The sequence below is a fragment of the Amphiprion ocellaris genome, chromosome 20 (assembly GCF_022539595.1).
Source record: "Amphiprion ocellaris isolate individual 3 ecotype Okinawa chromosome 20, ASM2253959v1, whole genome shotgun sequence".
In the NCBI taxonomy this organism is placed as follows: Eukaryota; Metazoa; Chordata; class Actinopteri; family Pomacentridae; genus Amphiprion; species Amphiprion ocellaris.
In genome coordinates this window covers 1,245,262-1,269,186 of record NC_072785.1, presented here as the reverse complement: position 1 = coordinate 1,269,186, position 23,925 = coordinate 1,245,262, and the positions used below count along the sequence as shown (strand labels likewise).

The window sequence follows — 23,925 nt, the reverse complement described above, 5'->3', positions numbered from 1 at the left end:
TGGTAATCATGAGAGCCAGTTTCATTATAGCGTTGATGTGCTTGAAGAAAAGAAATGGAAATTTTGTGAACTGACGTTCTTCAAGTAATAACAATTCTTTCTTACTTCAGCAGTTCTTGCCATAGTATGGATTCCACCAGTGGTTGAAATGGGCCGTTTGCTGTCTTTAAACACATAAAGAATGCACATAGCAAGGCTCATCTGCTGACTAAAATCCATTTCTGGTGATGATCACAGGAAGCTGGTTAAGATGTTACCAAAATGTTCAACGCTGTCATCAACAGTGGCTTCTTTGAAGACTTAAAAAGGAGATAGATTTTGGTTTGTTTGCACTTTTTTACTCACTACAAAATTCCATATGAGGATATCTCTAGGTTTTTAACTTCTTATTGATTAAACCTTTTAAAATCATAGCTTTATTGGTCATTTTAAAATATTTTTTATTGATGCTGCTAAAAAAAAAAAACTCCACTTGTTGAGTCAACAAGTGTCATTTGTGTCAATAAATCTGTCCAGTTAAAAGAGTACTCCACATCTTATTCTTCAGAACATTACATGGCTTTTGCTACTCCAGAACATTTCTCCTTCCACATATTGTACATCTGTTTGACAGCTGTCCTCACTAGTTACATTGCAGATTGAGATTTTACATTAAAAAGATCAGTTTATGATGCAAATTGGAGGTGCAAGGATGTAAAACAATATGTAAAGTATTAACAGCTATAAGAGCACAATTCTTCTGACATGTAATTTAATCATACAAAATTTATGATTATAATAAATGACACACAATGGGTACTCCTATAGGTACATTTTGCTGATTGTATTAAAGCATTTTTACACTGCGGTATTACTATTTTCACTCAAGTACAGAATATGAATCCTTCCTACCACTAACAGAACATGCCCTCATATTTACATACTTTAACTATTGCAGTGACAAGTGGTACAATGTGTAGTTTTTCATTAAATTTAAATGTATGGCATCTGACTGCTAATTTTACTTGAAGTTCTTCCCTCCTGCTCACAGACTTTTATATTCTTGGTCAGCTTGTTCGTCTTCATTACAGTGTGATGCTGTTTACAAGTGAATACACCAAGTCTGTAATGGATGCACCATTCTATACAATAAGAATATTCTCTTCTTATTTCCTCAGTTACAGTTACACTACGGGTCATAAGTTTTAGAACGCCCCAATTTGTTGAGTTTTTTTTTTTTTTAAGTTGAAATTGAAGCAGTTCAAGTCCAATGAATAGCTTGAAATGGTACAAAGGTAAGTGGTGAACTGCCACAGGTTAAAAAAGTTAAAGTTACCCAAAACTGAAAAATAAGGTGCATGTCAGATTTATACAAAATGGCCTTCTTCAGGAAACAAGAAATGGGTTAACTACTTAAAGCTGGTCTGCAGCAAAGGAGGTTGGTCAAGCCTTGAAAGTTGGTGCTACCAAATCCTACAGGTGTTCCAACTTTTCTAGGTTACTTCCAACCCCCTCTGTCTACATAAAAGTACTGTTGGAACACACCGTGACACCAAACCCTCCAGAGCGTTATTTGAACAATATTGTACTGCAGAAAGTAGCGTAGTGCTATAAAAATGGAGAGGAAAAGGCAATTAACAATAGAAGAGAGACAGACCATCATTACACCTAAAAATGTAGGTCTTTCCTACAGAGAAGCTGAGAAGAAAGTCAAGGTGTCATTGAGTCCAGTTTCTTCACCATCAAGAGGCTCAGAAACTGGAGGAAACTCTGACAGGAAGAGGTCTGGAAGAACCAAAGCCACAACAGAACCAGAAGACCAGTTTGTGAGAGTCAACAGCTTGGTGATAGGAGCTCACAGGACAACAGCTTCAATCAGCTTCATAGTGGTCGTAGTAAGAAGTCTCAGTTTAACTGTGGAGAGAAGACTTGGAGCTGCAGGTTTGACAGGTGGAGTTGCAGCAGAAAGCCGTTGCTAAGACGTCAGAATAAGAAAAAGAGGCTTTCCTGGACCATGAAACACCACCAAAGGACTACTGAAGACTGGAAGAAGATATTATGGACTGATGGATCAAAATCTGAAATCTTTGGTTCATCACACAGGATTTTTCTACACCGTTGAGTAGGTGAAAGGATGGTTCCTCACTGTGTGACTTCAACTGTCAAACATGAAGGAGGAAGTGTGATGGTCTGGGGCTGTTCTGCTGGATCCAGGGTCGGTTCTTGTACAGAGTGAGAGGAACCCTGAACCTAAACAGCTACCACAGCATTCTGCAGCTCCATGCAGAACCCTCTGGTATGTTCTAGTTGGTCAGGGGTTCATCCTACAGCAGATAATGATCCAGAACATCAGTCCAAGCTCAGCCAGAACCACCTTAGGAACAAAGAACCAGATGGTGAGCTTGAAAACATGGAGTGGCAGCACAGTCTCCAGACTTAAACCTCATGGAGCTGGTTTGGATGAACTGGATAGAAGAGTGAAGCAAAGAACCTACAAGAACCACACATTTATGGAAACTTCTGCAACAGAGCTGGAAGAACTTTCTGAAGAATATTTGATTTCCATTGTGGAAAGAATTTCCACGAGTGTGTTCAGCTGCTATATCTGCCAAAGGTGGCTTCTTTGATGATCCAAAAGTTTAGAATACATTTTGGTTTCAGAATTGATTTTTTTTTAAATTCATTTGTTTATTTGTTACATGCTTTCATTTCAGAGTACAATGAGACATTAATATGCATAATTTTTTTTTTTAAAAATGGAAAAATTGGGGTGTTCTAAAACCTTTGACCGGTAGTGTATGTCTATTATCACAATTATGGTGCTCAGTACCGTTTGTTTAATTATTTATTTATTGTATCTCTTTTTCTTTTGTGCTGGTTTGGATTTCTTTTCTTTTTTCAAATTTTTATTTATTTATTTATTTATTTTTTTTTATTTTTATTGATTGACAGTTAGTAGTTGGGAATAACACACCACCTTACTATCTTTAATTGCAATAGCACCGCCTGTTAATTTCTATCCCTGTTCATCCTGTTCGTCCTGTTCGTCCTGTCCAGTCTTTGTTTCCCCCACACATCACTGAGGTGTAGCACTGCACTCCCTGGCTCATAATAGGGAATTCTAATAAAGAATGTCTGCTTAGCTTTCAGGGAGGGCTGGTGATGGTCACACACATGCACTAAATATTAAAATATTTGGCTGCAAGACTAAAATATGCATCAATCTCATACAATGTTGACTCCCCTTTTGTGGAGTTAAACAATGAGAACAAATGCAGACAAAAAAAAAAGAAAGAAAAAAAAAGGTAGTGTATGTCTAGACATGTTTGCTATTTTTGGGAACTTTTTGATCTTAAAATGTAACATAACGTTCTGTGGGTTTGTACAAAGCAAAGCTGCACAAACTCATGCTTAGTTTTTAATGAATGCTTTGAGCTGTTCAGCCACTTACAAATGGTAACTTCTAACTTCTGTACTGTTTGTTCCGTATTTCTATGATACAGTGATCCAGCAATTCAAAGCTGTCTTTAAATTAACAATTTTCTGTGTAATGGACCCAGGTTTTGACATGGCGTAAGCCTGGATTAAATCATTTTGACTACTGTACTCCAGATTAACCAGTCTTAGAAAACAGGCTGCCAGTAAGTAGTCAAGTTGCTGCTAGTGTAACATATTTCCATTGGCTAAGTGTGTGTTGAGACTACAAGCATGTGGACGTTTGTCAGAGCTAACTATGACATATTTGGTTAAATAAGGTAAAAACTCTGTCACTTGTGTGAATACAAACTATAAATGGTGTAACCGAGCTCAGATGATTTGCTGGAACAAATAGGATTGACTAAACAGTACTACAGTAACAATCCAATCATACATTCAGGAGTTGAGAGAACAGCTAATACAGTTAAAAATAGACTGAAGTAGTTAAATCAAGATATCTAGAAGCAGGTACCATAGGTCTACTGTTTAGGTTTTTCATCTGATCTCATTTTGAAGGAGGAACATTTTACTCAAAAAAAAGAAATAAAAATATAAAGTACTATAATGTGCCACAAATTTTACTTCTGTTTCATTAAATAGATTTATTTTAATCACTGCAATTAGTCTTCCAGATTATGTTTAATTTTGAATTTACTGTGTTGTAAATAAAAATCGCAATGAATTCTGGAGTTATTCTTACAACAATACATTTTTGGCCTTCTGAGTTGAACAGCTGCGTTGTTGATGATTGAACTGTAGAGAACAAGAGAGGGCAGCAGAGTGTTTTGATGCAGCAGTGAGCTGCACAGACATCCTCAGCAGACAACTGGAAGGCAGGAAAGAAAGCTGATTTCACGAGAGCAGTAGGAAGCGCAGCATGCTGCAGCGGCCCTCGTCACTGGCGTGGTATGGAAGCGCTGCACTTAGAAGACGGATGAAGCCGGACCGGCCGTGGCCAAGATGAACAGAGGCAGGGGGCCTCAGGGTGCTACTTCCTCCCTTCCCTCTCTTGGCAGTGGCATAATTGCTGAGGTTGCCTAGCGACCGGAAGCATGGAAACAGAAGGTGTCACTTGTTACCTCAGAGCTGGATTTAGCCAAATTGTAAAATAGCCATCGATGGATCACGAGGGGGATAGAGTAACTAAATATAAGCAGCAGAAGGCAGCAGGAGCAGGAAGGATCAGAAAATAGACAGAGGTCACTGTGAGGGCTATTCATTCATGGATTTTACTGGACATGTTTAAAGTGAATTAACAAATAGGGATACAATTGTAGATTGGACAATAATCAAGAATACAGTCAAGTTCAACAGAATTACTTTATGGCAACACTGAAAGTAATGCAGAGCATCATGTTTACTCCATATTAGCACTGAATGATAAAATAAGATAACAGAGCTTTTGACTAATGACTTATATAAAATAATACACATAACTCTACTTACACCCTATTTGGGAACAAACCAGTAAGACTGTTTTGAAAGTTTACAAAGAGCAAATAATGAAGTAGTCTAACCAGAAGTATTTTTGCATTACATTGCCAGTCATTTCACTTCCTGTTCTAATTAACTTGCTGACATCAGCTGCAGGCCACTGCAGAGGTGGGAGTGAGGTGCTTTAGTTCCAACATGTAGGAGGAGATCACTTCTATCAACACTGATGCATTTTGTAGCAATCACCTAGAAAGGCCTACGAAGATCTAATAATGAATTACTCAACTCATGAAATTTTTAATTATTAAGCAAAGTAATCAATGACCTTAAACTGCTCCAATCAGCACAAGTGTATTAACACTTGATGGCTATGCTTTTGGTTTTGAAGTCTGCCTTTTTTAGTTCATCAGCATAGCTCTCCTTAGTATTTTCAGCTCCAAAAAAGCCACTGTACACTACCTGCAAGAACAGAAAGTTAGCAATAAGTTGGAGCCAAAATGTAAATCCAAACAGATCTGCTGGATGGTAAATTAAGTTTTCCAATATGCTTAACAGTAGTTTCCAATGAATTATCAAAAAAATAAAGAAAACCTGAATTGTAAATTAGGGTTTTGGAACAAATAAACTCGGCTACATAGTGTCACTAGAAGGCCATGGTATATGGTACACATGGTTGTCAAAAAAAGAGTAAGAGGGGCAGCAAACAAAACTAATTGTTTGGCAACTGCTAAATAAAATTTTTAAAAAATGAAAAAAAACTGAAGACAAGAACAAGAACAAACAACATATTGGCAATCTAGAGAAAAAGAGAGAAGGAGTTCAGGAATTATTGTAGGGATCCGTAGGGTCAGCTGATCAGTCATGTGAATTAAATGTTTTCTATGTCAGATTTTTTTTCAGAAAAGTTGCTGCCATCTTTAATTTTGCTTTTACTATATGCCTGTAAAGTGTCTTTGAGTACCCAGAAAAGCGCTATACAAATAAAATGTATTATTACTATTATTATTATTATTATTATTATTATTATTATTATTATTATTATTATTATTATTATTATTATTATTATTAGTCTGGACAAGTGACTAGTTTAGCTTTTATACAGGCGCATAAACAAGTTACATTACCATGAGTTACAGGATGTTTGTTTGCAGTGGTATTATCAGTTTCCAAACAGCCAGTTTCAACCGGCTGCTTGCAAAATCAACTTGTTATACTTTCATGGTCAAAGTTGATCATGGAAATTTACTGAGTATACTGGGTTATATGAGTTCACAGTCGCACAGTTATACGGTAGTTTGACATCATAAAGAGCATTTAATCATAACATTATTAGAATTTATAGCAATTATGTGTATTAACTCTTTTTACTAAAACTAAAAACACATTCTTATGAAAATTATTTATTTTACAGAATTTTGCAGATTCCATCAGCCTAACGTTTCTAGTGCTTTCAAATGTGCATTCAAATATATTATAGAAACATGCCTTGTTATAGCATGTCTATGTATTGTTTATCCCCAAAGAAGCCAAAAAATAAAAATCAGTGATAGCAGGTTCACTCACCTGAAGGGATGTTTGTTTTAGGTGAATCTGACTTCTCATCTGTATCATACCTAATATGTTTGGACTTGCCTATGTTTTCCTTGGGTGTAACTTAACTTAGCGATGCCCACAGGCTACACTAGGGTGGAAGCAGTGTGTCCATAATATTATCTTATAACTACTTTTATTTCAGTGGATATAAGACATGAGTGGATGGGTGTATATTTCCCAAAACAGTCTAATGGAAATGAATTAATTTTTCATTACATGTGTGTTTACCATATATGACCATGTTTTGTTAAAGACCACCACAATTTCTTTTTACTTCATTAACATGTCTATATGGCATTTTTTATTTGCTGGGAGACACATCATGAGTGAAATAAACAGTCAGCAACAGTTTTAGACTTCCAGGGTTTCATAGAAAACAACTTTCCTTGTCATCTCACCATTCTTCTTCTTCAGAATTGGTTTCCAGTTCTAACGTGTGCGGCAAATTACTCCAATATTACAACTTCCTGTTGTGTAGTATACATTAGCTTTACAGTTCTTGAGCAGAGTTATAGGTGAGCTGGTGTGCTGAGCTGCAGCGAGGAGAGGAGAGGGGTGGGGTGAGTGAATAGAGAGGCAGAAACATAATGGATTCGCCTCGTCTAGAGGAAACAACAGTGTAGAGTACCATCGAAGGCAATACATGGAAAAACAGTTTTACTCCACCAAGGAACGAGACGGAGTTATGTGACAACCGCCGTTGGTTTGTCTGCCTGTCTGTCTGTTCGCAACATTACTCAAAGCCGGACTAACAGATTTGGATGAAATTTTCAGGGAAGGTCAGAAATGACAAAAGGACTTATAGTCTGGATCCACGGATTTGTTAAAGATTTCTGTATCATTGCGAGATAGCGTCACGGCGTCACTGTAACTATAACAACAAGTGAACACTACGTCAGCTGCCTGCTGATGATAACGTGATTGTGATCCTGCTACAAACCCACTGCTGTGGACTTATCACTGCTTGTCCGTTGGAAATAATACAACAACTGAGCAGCCTTGGTGGAGTACTGCGCTCTCTGAGTGCTTTTCTTGTTTTTAATATGTAACTCATACGCAGAGATGAGTTATTGGGAGAAACATCAATGACTAGAGAGGGACCAATACCCATAGGTCACATGAATTCTGTAAATTAGCATGAATGAAATAAGTTTTATTTAAAGCTACACAATCTTGAATCGTTGGACATCTTCTGTCCTTATGTCTTCACACAGAAGAGACATCATTAGAATTACAATCAGATGACAAGAAAAGTACTCAGAGAGTGCAACACTCTGCCAAGGCTCCTCAGTCGCATCATTTCCAACAGCTGAAATCTTGAAATGATTCGAGGCAGAAATCACATCACTATAGAATGTGGTCATTTAATACAGATGTAACCACAAGCAAAATGACCTTAGCACAGGCATGTGTTATGCATGCCTGCGTTATGTATGGATACCGAATAAATATGTAGCGGGCGGCAGGAATTGATGGGACTCAGAAACACCTCCACAATTTAATTAGTTGTTCCTTGTATGATTTCCGATGGCTCAGTCCCGATAAGTCTGCAGCGGTCGATTTGTAGTAGGATCACAATCATGTAGTGTTCACTTGTTGTCATGGTTACAGTGAGGCCATGACGCCATCAGTGATACAGAAATCTTTAACAAATCCGTGGATCCAGACTATAAGCCGCATCCCTGCCAAAATCTAATCACTTGGTCCTTGTGTCATTTCTGATCTTCCCTGAAAATTTCATCCAAATCCATTATTCCATTTTTGAGTAATGTTGCACACAGACGGAACGACAGATTAACAGAAGGACAAACGTATGGCGATCGTCACATAACTTCGCCATATTCTTTGGCGGAGTAATAACTATTTTAGGTCACCTAAGCGATAATGTAAAAAGAAGCCTGGATGAAAGTAAACAATGCTAATGTGCTAACAATTTCATTAAAACATTCATTCACTTGAGTGAATTGGACTGGTGCCTTGAGTGTTTGAAACATTTGCATTGTGTTACGCATATGAATGAAGTCATTGACTGGATCGCACAGACAGTTTGATTCTTTAGAATGATCAGTTTATTTGAACCATTCATTCTCAGGATCAGTTTCCCAGGAGGTTATCATTAGAGGTCTGTATGTACTTCTATGCACTGATTTCTTTTCTTTCCCACCAGTCTTTTCTCATTGTTTGTGTCTTCCGCCTGCTTCCGCTCTTCTATCCTTATCTCCCCGTTATTAGTCTCTCATCCCCTCATCCTACCCCCCACTCTTCTCACTCACCCATGTCGCCCCCTCCCTCCCTCCAATAAAACCCTCCATCCTACAATCTGAACTATCACTCACTCTCTCCTTTCCTGTCCCTCCATTCATCCCTATTATTTACTTCTCTCTATCTATCGCTGTCACCTTCTCTCCAGCTTCCACTCACTTTTGTTCAAATGCCTTCCCTTCTCTCCCCTCCCTCTCTTCTCCCATATACCTCCATCTCTGCCTCCATCTCTGGTGCGTACACAGCGGATGGCGGCAGCCCACTCAGTCCTCTCAGGGAGCAGAAGGTTTGTCCACTCCCACTCAGGCTTTGCGTCATGGAACACAGAGAAATAGAGACAGAGGAGAGAGAACAGATGGGAGGAGGACACACTGGCTGCCTGTTTTATAACATTACTCCTGACAACACTGTGGTCATCAGTACGACTATGTAAAGTAGCAGGCTATTGTAGACTCATCAAGCAGGCCTATATATAGGACGGAGCCCAATATAGAAGAGCAGGAACTGACACCTTTGGTGGGAAAAGGAAATTTTGTCCCACACTGAGAAAGGTTAAAACAGCTAATTCATGATTCTGCATGCAGCCATTCAAGGTGATTTGTTGTGCTTTATAAAACTTCTGTATCATATGGCTTATTTCAGGCACATAATGATTTCAACAAACATCTGATTTTTTTTTCATTTCAAAATTTCTTCTTTTTATCAACCAGATGCAACTTTCCAGATCATGAGCTCACCCTTACAGACCTGTTGCTTGTGTGGAAATCCAGTCTGAGGGTTTCATTATCACGCGATTGGTGTAACCATGGCGACCTGATGGACATCAGTGCGTGACATCATAACTGACACAATCTCTCCCATTTACGCAAGTGGAAAGACAATTCAGACCATCGTGCTATTATTGTTTTTGCCTGTACCAGCCCCTGCCCATGACTTTAAATGAGCATTGCATAAGATGCCGTTTGCAAATGATGCTGATTAAAAAAAAAAAAAAAAAAAAAGCTATATTTTATAAATGGCACAGACAGCACGTTCAAATGCAAATGTCGTTTACTGGATTTACACAAGAACAAAACAAAAATGAGATTTGTAGCGCCTTGTAAACAAGAGATTAGATCTTCTCACTGCAAAGCTGAGCATGAACAGCCAGATCTGGGTCACACTGAAAGCAAAAATCCACCCTAGGAGAGCTTTCCCGTGTTTTTCCCAATGATATCGGACAGCTGGATTAAGATATACAGATGCAGACAAGTTGCTTCAAAAGCTCCAGAGAGAGCCGAGACCAGTGTGTGATGTGATCACGCAGCATTTTCTGGAACAGCCTCACTGGTAATGAATTAGAGACTGAATGTGAGGACATGCTTGCAGTACCCAGAGTGGTTTTTGTGGGTAAGTGAGACTGTCTTTTGGTTCGGCACTGCAACATAAGTAAAGATGTGGGTGTAAAAGCAAAATGAAATATTCTGAAAGTCCACAAAATCAGCCACCTACAAATTGTCAGAGGTGTAGATCCACAGTTTAGCTTGATTTCAACATTATGAGCGCTGCTGTGTTAATTATGATCTTGAGCATGAAATGTGTAATTATACTGAGCTGCTTTGTTCCTTTCAAGCACAAATGTCAAATCGCTTTCTATAACAGACGTTTAAAAAAATCAGTCCGTGGAGGTGTACCTATGGTTTTCAACATAAAGCCAGCATGCATGGAAGATTAACAATTTGATATACACTACCGTTCAAAAGTTTGGGGTCACTTAGAAATGTCCTTATTTTTGAAAGCATTTTTTTTTCAGTGAAGATAACATTAAATGAATGATAAATCCAGTGTAGACATTGTTAATGTGGTAAATGACTATTCTAGCTGGAAACAGCTGATTTTTAATGGAATATCTCCATAGGGGTACAGAGGAACATTTCCAGCAACCATCACTCCTGTGTTCTAATGCTACATTGTGTTAGCTAATGGTGTTGAAAGGCTCATTGATGATTACAAAACCCTTGTGCAGTTATGTTAGCACATGGATAAAAGTGTGAGATTTCATGGAACGCATGAAATTGTCTGGGTGACCCCAAACTTTTGAACGGTAATGTCTGATTCTGTTTTCATGAAGAAAATACACTCTGAGATGAGAAGATTGACGCCTCTCTCATGTCTGTAGGATAAATGTGCACCTACAGTTAGCAGCCGCTTAGCTTAATTTAGCAGAAAGATCAGGAAACAGCTTGCGTGGTTCTGTCTGAAGTTACCATAATGACAAGCCAGCAGCAGACACTGCAGGAAGCCACAACTAACAGCCGAGAAAGAGGAATGGGGCCTTGTTTACCCTGTTCACGAGAAGAGTCCATATGAATGCCACTGTCTTGTGGTATTTACAACATTGTAAGTTATGGCAAGCTGTTTATTTATCAGAATAGTCTGATTGTCTGTATTCAAATTAGTGACATCAGCCTTCTTACGTCAGTTTGACCTGTCAGAGTTACACTGAGAATAGTCAGATATTTGACCTAGAAAACAACTTCATCGACGCAAAACAGTTATTTACTTACAGATATCAGTAGTTAAATTTTGAACTGTCAAAATAGTAGTTGCAGAAATCTCTAAATGCCCATATTGTTGTGCATGATGTTACTCGTGAGGCTTCCCACTGAATAATGATCCAGCAAAGCATTTGAACAGTGTTAGTAGACATAATTGTGGCTACTGTGGTGGATAAGATTGTTAGAGAATGCAGTTGAATAAAAAGCTCATCAGCAGGGAGTTTGTTGAGAGTAAGAGCTTCATCCATTAGAGATGTGGTTGCAATTTACTTCAGCTTTGACCTCAGGCTGTTGTCACCTCCCTGCATTCCACCTGGTCAAAACTCTGATTAAATAAATCTGTAAATACATTGTTCCTCCTCGTCTCACCCCCCACCACCACCATCACCCCTCCCCCTGCCACCCTCCCCCTGCCTCTCCATAACAGCTGATCAGGTGAGAAGTGAACTTAAAAAGATCAAGACCAGGAAAGCTGCAGGTCCTGATGGAATCAGCTCCAGACTCCTTAGAGACTGTGCAGACCAGCTCTGTCAGGTGCTGCTGCACATCTTTAACCTGAGCCTGAGTCTGGAGAGGGTTCCTCTGTTATGGAAGACTTCCTGCCTGGTTCCTGTCTCTAAGACCAGGAACCCCAGGGAGCCTAACCACTTCAGACCTGTGGCCCTCACTTCTCACCTGATGAAGACCATGGAGAGGATCGTCCTCAAGAACCTCCGTCCCCAGGTGAGCCAGTATCTGGATCCACTGCAGTTCGCCTACCAACCGAACATTGGAGTGGATGATGCAGTGGTCTACCTGCTGCACAGATCACTGACTCACCTGGAGAAACCCAGCAGCACTGTGAGGGTCATGTTCTTTGACTTCTCCAGTGCTTTCAACACCATCCAGCCTTCTCTGCTTAGGGTGAAGCTTGAAGGAGCGGGAGTAGACTATCACCTGGCTGCTTGGACCATCGACTACCTCACCAACAGACCACAGTACGTGAGGCTTCAGGACTGTGTGTCTGATGTGGTAGTCAGCAGCATGGGGGCCCCACAGGGGACAGTGCTCTCCCCCTTTCTCTTCACCCTGTACACATCGGACTTCCACTACAACTCTGGGAGCTGTCACCTCCAGAAGTTCTCCGATGATACAGCCATTGTTGGGTGCGTATCTGAAGGGGACGAGCGGGAGTACAGGATGGTCATCTCTGACTTTGTGGACTGGTGTGAGCGAAACCATCTGCAGCTCAACGCCAGTAAGACGAAGGAGATGATCGTGGACTTCCGCAGGAGGAGGACACCCCGGACTGCACCGGTGAACATCCAGGGTTTGGACATTGACATGGTGGACTCATACAAATACCTGGGTGTTCACCTCAATAATAAACTGGACTGGACACACAATACAGAGGTCCTGTACAAGAAGGGCCAAAGTCGTCTCCACCTGCTGAGGAGACTGAGGTCCTTTGGAGTGTGCAGGTCTCTGCTCAGGACATTTTATGACTCTGTGGTAGCGTCTGCTATTTTCTATGCAGTGGTCTGCTGGGGAGCAGGGAGCACTGAAAGGGACAGAAAGAGACTAAACAGACTGGTCAGGAGGGCTGGTTCTGTCCTGGACTGTTCCCTGGACTCCATAGAGGAGGTGGGTGAGAGGAGGATGTTGTCAAAGCTCACATCCATCATGGACAATCCCTCTCACCCACTGCATGACACTGTGGGGTCTTTAAGCAGCTCCTTCAGCAGCAGACTGAGACATCCACCCTGCAAGAAAGAGCGCTATCGCAGGTCCTTCATCCCATCTGCTATAAGACTTTACAACATCAGCATCACTGGCTGATGTTAACATAAACTGGACTATATCATTACCACCCCAAACCATAAAATTTGCACAGACATTCTTGCACTGCACATCTTTGCACTTTTAAACTTATTTTTATTTTTATTTTTTCTGTTAAAAATTTTGCCACCCTTGTATATATTGTAAATAAAACTGCTGTAACAATGTAAATTTCCCCTGGAGTGGGGAGAAATAAAGAACTTTATCTTATCTTATCTTATCTTTATCTTCAAGTTTAAGATACCTACAACATACTTCCAACTAGTTCAGACTCAGTTCAAGATATTCAAGTAGGACAATGTGGATAGCTTGAACTGGGGGGAATTAAAGAACTCTAAGACTACAGTTATGACCATCCAGAACTAAGCTATCGATATTTGAAACTTCAATTGTAAATAGTTATAAATCAGTTTCCGATATCTGCAGTTGAGTTATTAGGAACACGGCAGAGTTATGTGACGATTGGCCTATGTTTGTTCGTCTGTTTGTCTGTCTGTTCGCAACATTACTCAAAAAAGGACCAATGGATTTAGATGAAATTTTCAGGGAAGGTCAGAAATGTCACAAGAACCAAATGATTAGATTCTGGCAGTGATGTGGCTTATAGTCTGGATCCACGGATTTGTTAAAGGTTCCTGTATCACTGCGCTGTGAGATAGCAGCACAGTGTCACTGTAACTATGACAAGTGAACGCTACGTCAGCTGCCTGCTGATGATCACATGATTGCGATCCTACTACAAATCCACCGTTGCGGACTTATCAGGACTTATCCGTCGGAAATGATACAAGGAACAATTGATTGAATTGTGGGGGTGTTTCCAAGTTCCATCAATTCCCACCGCCCTCTACATATTTAGGTCACGTGATTCGGTATCCGTACATAACGTACACATGCTTAACACACGCCTGTGCTCAGTGCAAAGTCATTTTGTTTGTGGATACATCTATATTAAATGGCCACATTCTATGTTGCCGTGATTTCTGATCATCAATAACTAATAAACAACTGCTGCATTATATGAAATAAAATGCTGCATTTCTTACAATGCCATATGGGGTAATGAATAACCTTGGTGGAGTACTGCGCTCATGAGTGCTTTTCCAGTATTTATCTGTATTAAGAAAACACATGAATGGTAAATGCTGCCCTGGAAGAATGGTAATATGGACATCTCTTTTTGACCAGGAAGAACTGAATGATGGATGTCTACCTTCAAGTTGTGACATGTTTGTCGATGTTTTTCCAAAATGGTGGAACCCTTGGAAGTTCATTTTTCAGTGGATGGTTAGGAAAAATGCTATAAATTTTGTCACACAGAGTGTGTCGTGACATAATATCTCCAAGAAAATCTGATATCCCCAAAGGCTTCAACTTTCCATTATGCCTTTTCCCCAATCTTTGTGCTAAGCTAAGCTAATTGGTTCAATTAGTTTCAGGCTTCATATAACACATTTATGTGGGTGGTATTAAACTTCACGACTAGAATGCAAACATACAGTATAAATGATCCAAAATGCCCAGTTTTTTCAAATGATCTTGTAAGTCCTAAGCAAAATAAAAGAGAAACACAAAAAACAAACAAAAAACTATGCATCAAGCTGCCATTACATTTAAAGAGAATATTTACATTCCTCTGAGAATAAATTGTTTATCTTTTTCCACAAAATTTCCTCATTAGTACCACTGTTAAATCTAAATAAGGCCCCTGGTTGGCTTTTTAATCCACGACAAGATAGATGTGCAGATAATTACTGGCTATTGTGGAATACTGCAGAGCTTTCTCATGACAACCCAGGGTTCCCAGCACACTTCAAGCCCACTTGGCCTTCATGTTATCAAATTGAACTGCCATATATATTTTTTTTCCCTACCATCTGAATTCAACCTATAGGAGTGTACTACAATACCCCAAGTGGGAAATGTAGCAAAGGTATATTTCATCTCTGTGTGGTTAGGTTGAGAAATTAAACAGCTTTGCTCTGTATAAGGAAAGTTCAGGGATTGTTGTCATGACTATAACAATGAACAGGCAGTCAAAGTAAAAGAAATGTGGATTTTCAGTTTGAAATGGGAAAAGCATAGATTTATCATTGTCATGGTTACAATAATAAACACATGGTTAGGGTCATGGAACAGTCACAGTTAAAAGAATACAGTGTTTGTCCACCAATCAATCCACTCCCCCTCCCTGGCCAGACGTTGTAGCTCTACAACGACATCACCTCACTTCTACCTTTGCTCTCAGCAGAATTGCTATGGCCACTGAGGACACTGTCACAAATGTAACTATGGGTCATAACAAACAGGACTTTTTTTCCTAGAACAGAATAGGGGGACAGTCTCCATGTAGTCCACTTACAGCCTGAGTAAACTAGTAACAGATCAGCATTTTTCTCCTGTGATTTTATTTTCCAGCAAGCAGTCATGTTAATGTGGCTTTATGTGTCTAGAGGCTTTCTGAGTCACAACAAGGCCGTGCTGACCGGAACACTTTAATCAGTTACAACATTGTGCTCTGCGGCGTGTCACGACCACTGTCCACGCTGTTGATTCTGGGACCACCAGGGATCATGGAGCTGTCTGGCGTACGAACATCATACATCTGCTGACAGGCAGAATTTCTTAAGATGGAATTTGCTGATTAAAGAGCTTTTCTATTTTTTTCTATACAGTGTATGTAACTCTAAACCTTTGCTTTCTTTACTTTGTGCAGAACTATGAAAACACAAACCACTCCAGACCTCTGTACCTACCCATCTGCCACTTACCTGCAGCTCCAGCTTATAAAATATTGGATTCAAAATGCTGGAAACCTATGTTTCTGAAACTGTACACAGGAGCTTCAAAGTGGAAATGTTCAGGTTTTAATATTAATTTTTTTTTGTTCATGATGCATCTTCATGTTTGATTTTCAATGGAGTGAGTCTTTAAAAAAAGGTTGTAAAGTGCTGTAAATAACACAGGAGTACTTGACCAATCCACAACCTTCAGCGGCACAACCATTCCCAAAAGTTCCTACAGTGTCGTGAAAATATTTACAATAACTTTATTGTTTAAGATCATCAAACAAATGTAAATATCAGACAAAGATAACCAAGTAAACACAATGCAGTTTTTAAATTATGATTTTAATTATTAAGAAACAAAAAACTACTCAAAGCTGACCCTGTATGAAAAAGTAATTGCCCCCTAAACTTAAGTGGTTGGGCCACCCTCAGCAGCAACAACTGAAATCAAGCATTTTCTGTAACTGGCAACGTGTTATGGGAAGGGGTCAGCAAACCCAGGTGCAGGCACAGATCGTGGCAGACAGGTGGTCAAAGGGAAAATGGGTTTTATTTAAACTAAAGAACTAAACCTATACAAAAGAAGGAAAACCGAACAGGGGAGAAAACTAAACCAAAACTATACTAAAAGAAGTCACACAACAAAACCTACAGAAACTCACAGCTAATTTACAAAAACCGAACAGGAATAAACTGAAGCAGGCAATGAAACAGAGTACTTACAAAATCTGGGAAGCTAAGCTACAGGACAAGGAAGGCAGACAAGGAACAAAAACAGGAACAGGCAGGAATCTGGGGGGCGGAGGGACATAATCCAAAAGAGACTAATGGAGTCTATGACAGGATGCGAGTTTATTTAACAAGATAACTAAACCAATACATAAATGAGAACTGAACTGGGGGGACAAAACTAAACCCAACTACTCAAAACTCTACAAACAACGCAACGAATACAAAAACATGAGGTTCTTAGATATGTTCTCAAATACGTTCCTCTCTCCATGGATCTTCCAGGCATTTATTTCATTGAAAAGCTGCAGCATAATGAATGCATTAAACACGATGGTGTAATGCACTGATGGTGGGGAGTCCAGGGGAGCATTGTGGCCACAGTCGATATTAAACAATTTCTCACCTGAGAAGTAATGAAAGAAAAGAAGCACAAAGTGAATCTAAAATCTTCTATAATTACACAGATGTCTCTAAACTTGGATGGAGGATTCCCCTGAGCTCACCAGCAAAGACCAGGGTAAAAATAGCTACAAGCTGGTACACGGCGTGGCCCAGAATGTTTTTCATTATGATCCTGGAGATTAGAGTTTTGTCGCGGTCCTAAGGTTTGTGTTGCAGCAGAGACTCCGTCAGCTGGTCAGTGGCAAGAGCGAGAGCAGCCAGAGGGTCCATGATGAAGTTTATCCAGATCATCTGGATGACCTTCAGGGGAGAGTCCTGCAGGACGAGAAGTAGACATCAGCAGTTCTGATATTGAATCATTTTCAACCTGCTACATTCCCTCTTCACCTTAGTTCCCCTAGAGAATATTTGTGTCGTTGAATTACCTTTCTTGCTATAACGTATTCATTTCAGAGTGAGTTTTAACGTCTGTGATGCAGACGCTGATGAACGCCACAATCAAGGCCAAGATGGCGCATCCAAGATGGCGCATCCAAGATGGCGCATCCAAGATGGCGCATCCAAGATGGCGCTGATTGAGCGGCAGCCAGTTGCAGCAGCTCTGACCCTTCTCTTTGTTTATATCGACTTTTTCACACTTTTAGCTTCCCTCTACTGTTTTCTTTTCTACAGTCGTCGCTCCGGCAAACGTCAATTCCTTGTTGTTAAGCTGGTGAGACTGCTGCTGTGTTTTTTAAAACTGTTTTCTGGACTCTTAAATACCGCATCGGTGTTTTCTGTTGCTCATGGACTGGCTGAAGTAAGGCAGCATCAGGAGACCAACATGGAAGAAACATGAGAACAGAGAGAACCCAACCAGCAGGTTGCAGTTTATCATCCCCAATCACCTCCTGAAGCTAACAATAGAAGTCTACAAAATTAATTAAACTATTAATTAATTAAACTAAACTAAGGAGGAGTACTCACAAGATGGGGGGAACTGGCAACAGAGGGGAAAACAGGTTGGGGTAATCCAGGAGCAAAAGGAGTCCAAATGCAGAATCCAGGAAGGGGAAAAACTGAGTCCAAATGTAGAGTGTTGAGGGAATCCAAAACAGAGAAACTGTGAGAATCAGAGTCCAGAGGGAAGCGACAAACTATGTGGGGATCCAAGTCTATGGTCCAGCAGGGAGTGAATGAATGAACAGAGTTTATATACCAGGAGGTGTGGTAGTGAACAGGTGAGTTGGGTGAGCTGATTGTCACAGCTGACTTTCATCCCAGCAATCAGCAGTTCAGGCAGTGAGAGCAGGGCAGAAATGAGAGACAGACAGAGAGACACAGGGGCAAGAGTAAGAGAGAGATGACAGATACAGAGGAAGACAGATACAGAGGAAGACAGACAGGTCAAAATAGATGCAGAAAAACAAGGAGGAAGAAAGCAAGAGGGAGAAGGAACAGGAGAGGGGCAGAATCATAACACAATGAGTCTTTCACATCTCTGTGGAGATATTTTTGCCCACTCTTGTTTGCAGAATTGTTTTAATTCAGCAACACTGGAGGGCTTTTAAGCATGAACAGCCTTTTTAAGGTCATACCACAGCATTTCAATCAGATTCAAGCCTGGACTTTGACTAAGCCACTCCAAAACCTTCATTTATTTATTTATTTTTTTTTAAGCCATTCAGAAGTCAACTTGCTGGTGTGTTTTGGATCATTGGCTTGCTGAAGAACCTAAGCGTGTTTCAGCTTGAGGTCACAAACTGATGGTCGAACATTCTCCTTCAGAGAGCAGAATTCATGGTTCCACCAATCACAGCAAATCGTTCAGGTCCTGAAGCAACAAAGCAGCCCCAGACCATCACAACTACCACAACTATGTTGACTGTTGGTATGATGTTCTTTTTCTGAAATGTTGTTATTTTTACGCAAGATGTAACGAGACACACACCTTCCAAAAAGCTCAACTTTGGTCTCGTCAGTCCATAGAATATTCTCCCAAAAGTCTTGGGGATCATTCAGATGTTTGCTTGCAAAAGTAAGATGAGCCTTTGTGAGGGTTTTTTTGATCAGCAATGGTTCTTTAGATGTTGTCCTGGGTTCCTTTGTGACCTCCTGGATGAGTCGTCACTGTGCTCTTGGGGTAATTTTGGTCAACTAGCCACTCCTGGGAATGTTCAGCATTGTTTTCCATGTTTTCTCCATTTGTGAATAAAGGCTCTCACTGTGGTTCTCTGGAGTCCTAAAGCTTTAGAAATGACTTTGTAACCCTTTCCAGACTGATGTCAATGACTTTGTTTTTCATCTGTTCTTGAATTTCTTGGGTTGTAACTTTTTTGAGATCTTTTGGTCGACTTGATTTTGTCTGACAGGTTCTATTTCAGTGATTTCTTGATTGAACAGGTCTGGAGGTAATCAGGCTGGGGTGTGGTCAATGAAATTGAACTCGCTTTCCAAAAAATGTGATTAGCCACAGTTAATTCATGATTTACCAAGGAGGGCAATTACTTTTTCACATAGGGTGAGGTCGGTTTGGATAGCTTCTTTCCCTTAAAACATTAAAGCATCATTTAAAAACTGCATTTTGTGTTTACTTTGGTTATCTTTTTCTAATATTTAAATTTGTTTGATGGTCTTAAACGTTTAAGTGGGGGAAATATTCCAAAAAATAAGAATCCGAGAAGGGGGTAAATACTTTTTCATGGCACTGTAAATACTCAGAAAATACTATCCACTAGACAGGGACCCTTTGGGAAGTACAACAGTTGCTCTGGAACTTGATTAATTGTTCCTTCGGTGAAAAGTTGAGTATTAAAACTTTCTTAGTTCCTGGGGAAAGTTGCTTCATTGCTGTTGCCAGTTAAAGGACTTTAGCTGGATGCTTAATGTATAATAATTGATCAAGGGAGACACACTGCAAAGGCTACGTGATTCGGAGTTTCGGTGAGAGAATGTACAGTGATCCCTTAATCCTTTCATTGACATCTCTCTCTGTACTCTGTCACTTTGACAAACACTAAATTTAGTTGTAAATATTCACTTTTTCCAGAGGAGGAATATTGCATATGTGTTTTGTAAAAACGTCTGCCTTCATTGAACAGTCAACAGAGAAGGGGTAGGTGGGAAACATGGGGTGAGAGAGGCCGGTGTTGCTATATTTATGTGATCCTTAAATGGCCTGTCGCATACTCTGAAAAGACAGTTTAAGATAATTTTCTGCTGTGTAGATGTGAAAGATTACAGACAGTCAGGTGAAAAGACGAAAAAGACCTTGTGAGATCACCCTTTGTTATTCACTTTTTCCTTTTGTATAATAGTTAATAGGACATAGTGCTGACGCAAGCTGGGGAGTTGTGAACCAATGTGTGGTGTTTGGTGCCTCTGACTCTGTGTCTGTGAGTCATCATGTCACCTACTGTGTTCAGGTTGGTAGGTCAAAAGAATAGCAAACTGTTGTTGTGATAGCTAATAATATGCGAGTTGGGTTTTGTATGGTGTGTGTGTGTGTGTGTGTGGGGGGGGGGCTGTGCTTTGGGTGTTAATTAGACTATATTTAATTTAGAAACTATATCACTGAGTGTGTCTGATGTCCAGTCTTACAATGTAAATGTTGGCACTTCCTTCTTAAAGCTGCACTAATCAATATTTCTATATTGACCATGGATCAAATGAGTAAGAGAAATGAAACACATCATTCCTAGTGGTGAACCCGTAGGTTATTATCACCCAGTTTTACAGCTCTCCTCATCTCTGGGGAGGTTTTTAGTGTCTTTTAGCTCGTTGTTATGGTTTTCAGGGCAGCAACTTCACATTGGGATTGAGTCTCATCAGCACTGTGTCCAGATTCAGTATACAGGGGGTCCTCGACTTAGGTCAGAATTTCATTCCCGCGGCGCGACATAACTCGATTTTCACTGTAAGTCAGAACTCACATACTGTGACGTATGTGGCGTACAATGAGCGAATGTAAACAAAGCCGTTTTTCTCTTATAGCACCGTGTGATGATGTATTCATCCACTCCACTCGCCAACTAGTTTCCACGCAAAATTAGTTTTAACATCAGAAACACCATATTCCGAAATGATGAACAAGTGTTTCTTAATAAATTTATGGGAGATGACAACGTAACCACGAAATGCTGTAGGTCGAGGACGTTGTAAACCGAGGACCTACTGTACTGAGAATATATGACCCTAATGATTACAATAACTCAGACCGATTCTCTGTCATTGGTGTTAAATTGTAGTTTCCATATGCATTAGTTTGTCATTTTAAAGCTACACTAATCAAAACATTTTTATTTTGGGTCAGTCTTGCCAGTCTCATCAAACTTGCTGAAAAAAATGGAGCATTTAGCTGCTAAACAACTAAGTGCTCAGAAGTAGTAGAGGCAAATGAATGCTAATGTTGCTCTTCTGGATGAGGAAAAACGTTAGCTAATGTATTTGCCACTAACCTTTACAAGCTATTAATAAGTCATTGCCATGTGTACAGCTTGTTCTGCTGCCCCAAGTAAACGAAATCATCAAAGTAATCATTAAATGTAATATTTCTTTTTTTGACCTAAGGATGATCATTGATTTCACCCCTGCCAGTCATAGGATTTCTTTAGCTTTAATTGACCTTGACAAAGCATTAAAGGAGACAAACCAATTGAATAATGCCCCCTTTCTTCAGGTAAACAGATATATATGACTGACCAACTATATACTGTATATTCTTGCAAAAATATTAGGGTAAAAACAATAATTTATTATGCTCAAAAATATCTAGTTTCTTTCTTTTGGAAAATGCACAGCAGTTTTGAAAATTGTGCCAAAGGTTTGAGGGAACTGATGAAGGCAAAGACACTTCTCAAGCAGTGTTGTAGCTTATTGTGAGTTCTTGCTGACACCTGTGCAACATTGTTTGCCCAACAGGTTTCATGGGAATATCTCTACCACAGCTTTTATATACACTACCGTTCAAAAGTTTGGGGTCACTTAAAATGTCCTTAGTTTTGAAAGAAAAGCATTTTTTTTCAGTGAAGATAACATTAAATGAATCAGAAATACATTCTAGACATTGTTAATGTGGTAAATGACTATTCTAGCTGGAAACAGCTGATTTTTAATGGAATATCTCCATAGGGGTACAGAGGAACATTTCCAGCAACCATCACTCCTGTGTTCTAATGCTACATTGTGTTAGCTAATGGTGTTGAAAGGCTCATTGATGATTAGAAAACCCTTGTGCAGTTATGTTAGCACATGGATAAAAGTGGGAGTTTTCATGAAAAACATGAAATTGTCTGGGTGACCCCAAACTCTTGAATGGTAATGTGTATATTGTTTTTACTTTTTCGACCCAAAAGGTTGAAAAAATAGAAAGTAATCAGTGTTGGAAAGAAGCCATGGCTTAGTTTGAAGGTGGGATAGACTGCAACTTCAGTTCACAGCTTTTATTCTCAAATTCTGCTCTGCACTCACAAATCTGCCCTCGCAAGTACTTAACTCTTGTAAATTAATCATCACTCAAATTGGATTTGTGTTGCCTCACTTCTTGTCTTGATAATAAACTACCAAATCTCAAACTTGTTCACTCATTGTAAGCCACTTTCGATTAGAACCTCAGCTCAAGTGTTTAAAATATAAATGAGAAAAGCTGTGAAGTAATTGGTCATAAATGAAAAGGAAGAGCCTCCGAGATCGAGTGAGGAGTATCCGTGCGATGAAGTGGGAGAAGGAAAGAGTAGCTAACGTCCGGAGTGGCTGTGGAGAGTGCTGAGTGGGAGGGGTGGTGGAGGAGGAGGAGGAGGAGGAGGAGGAGGAGGAGGAGGAGAGCTGAAGCTGGAGCTTGTGGTCTCAGCATCCTTCTCAGAATTATCCCTTAGTGACGCATGCTCCTCCACACACATCCTGACAGCTGCTCCCTGCCTGGTTACAGCACTCCTCGGCCCGTCCAATAACATTCATTTTCATTTCCGCTTTAATGCATGGCTTTCCCCCACTGGGTTTACCAATACAGCTCCATTTAACCTCATTAGCACATCTTCACTTACTACTTTTTATTGTCTCCTAATCTGTGCACTAGTGGGACCATGGTGTCACATACTCTGGATCGTCCTTTTTTAATGAGGATAAGCTGCGGCGAGAATAAGCCATTAGTCTTATTCCACTGATGTCAGGCATTGCTCTTCCTGAGTGATGAGAGAAAGACCAAAATACACCGGATGCTCGAGAGGTAGCTGAAGGGCCCTCTGTGATTGCAGAGACATGCTACCCCCCAGTTTTATAAAGGTTCTCTTACCATTAAAGTGCTGCAGCAGAGCAGTAATGACATAATTCCCTTTCCAGGAGTCCCTTGATTAAACATCTAACAGGCTGTATGACGTGCACTGAAAGGGATTTCGTGAAAGGCCAGTAGAAAATGACAAAACTGTTTAAAAATGAATACAGTGACATGACCTTTAAAGAAATTACAAAAATGTACAAGACCAGTGCAAAGATATACAGAAATAATACAGTAAAATGACTAACAAGGTCATGTTTCATAACATTTCAAAGGAAACACTCTCACTGAACACTTTACACCACACTATTACTGGTTACCTCCTCTCTTTTCTCTCTAACAGCCTTGTTTCTTGGTGTCATGGTTTCCACAAGATGTTGGAAACCTTCCTCTTTGATTCTGCTCCATGTTGACATGATTCATCACAGCATTTCTGCAGATTTGTCAGCTGCACATTCATGCTGCCAATCTTCTGTTCTACCACATCAAAAAGGTGCTCTACTGGATTCAGATCGGCTGACGGGAGATTCAAGTCTCAAGTCCACTGAACTCTCACTTTGGTGCTTTGACCTAGCTAATATAAGATTGTAAACTCTGTTGCACATGGTCACAGATATCCTGTAGCATTCATACCACAGATGATTTCACAGGG

At 39.9% G+C, this 23,925-nt stretch overlaps 1 long non-coding RNA gene across 1 annotated transcript; it reads right to left on the bottom strand.

The window, feature by feature from the left end:
- Positions 1–16,133: 16,133 nt before the first annotated feature.
- LOC111571277 (uncharacterized) lies at positions 16,134–18,315 on the bottom strand. Its single transcript, XR_002746362.3, has 3 exons — positions 17,990–18,315; positions 17,125–17,338; positions 16,134–17,024 (listed from the first exon to the last, which is right to left on the bottom strand). It is a non-coding gene; the product is annotated as an uncharacterized LOC111571277 (long non-coding RNA).
- Positions 18,316–23,925: the final 5,610 nt, after the last annotated feature.